Source organism: Pinus tabuliformis, chromosome 8 (assembly GCF_031772625.1).
Source record: "Pinus tabuliformis cultivar Carrire ecotype Pingquan chromosome 8, CPIR1, whole genome shotgun sequence".
Classification (NCBI taxonomy): Eukaryota; Viridiplantae; Streptophyta; class Pinopsida; order Pinales; family Pinaceae; genus Pinus; species Pinus tabuliformis.
The window spans coordinates 1365827843-1365830290 of record NC_142294.1 but is presented as its reverse complement, the minus strand read 5'-3'; positions in this window follow the sequence as shown (position 1 = coordinate 1365830290).

Sequence of the window (2448 nt, the reverse complement as noted above, 5' to 3'; positions counted from 1 at the left end):
GAATCCAGCCCTTAAAGACATTGTAAGGAAGAATTGCAAAAACTACTTGATGCAAGATTCATCTACCCCATTTATGACAGTGAAGGGTCTCTCCTTTGCTGCTAGTGTCAAAGAAAAATGGTAAGTGGAGAAGCTGTGTGATTATCGGGAATTGAACAAGGCCACTAAAAAGGACCATTTTCCTTTGCCTTTCATAGATCAAGTGTTAGATGGTCTGGTGGGGAAAAAGTTTTTCTCCTTCCTAGATGGGTTTAGCAGGTACAATCAGATTCAAATTAGCCCGGAAGACCAAGATAAGACCACTTTCACTTGTCCTTGGGGTACCTTTTCATATTGGGTCCTTCCTTTTGGTTTGTGCAATGCTCCAGCCACTTTCCAGAGAGCAGTATTGAGTATATTTTCTGAACTGGTTCATGATGCGGTGGAAATATATATGGATGATTTTACTCCTTATGGTTCTAACTTTCAAGAAGCTTTATCTAACCTAGGGAAAGTTTTGGACAAGTGTATTGAAATGAACCTGTCCCTCAGTCCAGAAAAATGTGAATTTTTTATGACTGAAGGGACTGTGCTAGGTCATGCAATATCTCAACAAGGATTGCAGGTGGACCCCAACAAAATTTCCATCATCCAAAGGGTCCCACCTCCTCAAAAGGTGAGAGATGTCCGAAGTTTCTTAGGCTTCATGGGATATTACAAAAGATTCGTTAAAGATTTCAATAAGTTAGCCTCTTCGTTGTTTGGTCTTTTGGGAAAAGATGTCGAGTTCATATGGATTGAAAACTGTCAAGAAGCCCTAGATACCTTGAAAAGCAAACTTGTGACTGCCCAATTTTGAGGGGCCCAAATTGGGCCCTACCTTTCAACACTCACACAGATGCCTCAAACAAAGCAATAGGAGCAGCCTTGGGACAAATTTATGAAAATTTACCTTATGCCATATACTTTATAACTAAAAATTTGTCAAAGGCAGAGTTAAACTACACGGTCACCGAGAAGGAACTCCTAGCTGTAGTGCATTCCTTAAATAAATTTAGACATTACATCACAGGCTATCAAACCTTTGTACACACTGATCATGCTACAATTAGGTATTTAATGAATAAACTAGATGTAAATGCTCGCATTATTAGATGGTTTCTTTTACTACAACAGTTTGATTTAACCATTGTCGATAAGCCCGGTAAAGAAAAATGTTGTTGCTGACTTTTTGTCTAGAGTAAATTTGCTTGCAGGTGAGGAAGGAATGGTGGATGATCAAATTTCAGATGAGCACCTATTTGCTATCTCAGTACTCTCTCCATGGTTTGCTGATATAGCAAATTACTTGGTTTCAGCACAGTGCCCACCACACTTGTCCTCAAAAGAGAAGAGCAATATCGTAAGGAAAAGCGCCCCTTTCACTTGGATTAGGGGAAATCTCTTCAAACTTGGCCTAGATCAGATCTTGAGAAGATGTGTCAAGGAGAAGGAGGTTTTTGACATTCTCCTAACCTGTCATGATGGGCCCTGTGGAGGCCATTTTGCAGCAAAGAAGACTGCCTTCAAAATCTTGCAAGTAGGCTACTATTGGCCCACTCTTCATCAAGATGTGAGGAGATATACCAGCCAATGTGAACGGTACCAAAGGATGGGGAAATCTACTCCAAAGGATGAGATGTCCATGCAACCTCAAGTGACTTTTGAGCCATTTGAGAAGTGGGGCATGGACTTTGTGGGTCTTATCAATCATCCTTCAAAACAGAGGAAATACATCATTGTGTGCACCGATTATTTGACAAAATGGTTAGAGACAAAAGAAATCAAGGCAACAATAGAGGAAAAAGTAGCTAAGTTTTTAAGAGAAAACATATTCTATAAGTTTGGGTATCCAAGAGAACCGATTACAGATCAAGGTAGTCAGTTCACTTCCAATTTGATTGAAGACCTGCTCACACATCATAGAATCAAGCATAGGACTTCCACCCCTTACCATCCACAAGCCAATGGGTAGGTGGAAGTCACTAACCGAGCTTTGGAAGGAATTCTGACCAAGGTAGTGAGCAGCAACAGAAAAGATTGGGCGGATAGACTAGTTGAGGCCACCTGGGCCTACAACACAATATGGAAGACCACCACATGGTTCACATCCTATGAACTAGTCTATGGGAAGAAGGCTTTGCTGTCAATAGAATTTGAATACAATACACTAAGGATGGCAGCTCAGCTGGACCTAGACCTCAGCCATGCACAAAGGGAAAGGCTAATCCAGCTCAATGGATTGGATGAACAAAGATTGCACACCCTTCTCCACACAGAGGTAGTCCAACTTCAAAGGAAAATATGGCATGATAAAAATATCAAGGAGAAGTAATTCCAAGAGGGAGATTGGGCACTGCTCTATGACTCAAGATATAAAGATTTCAAAGGCAAGTTGAGGAAAAGATGGATGGGACCCTACACTATGGA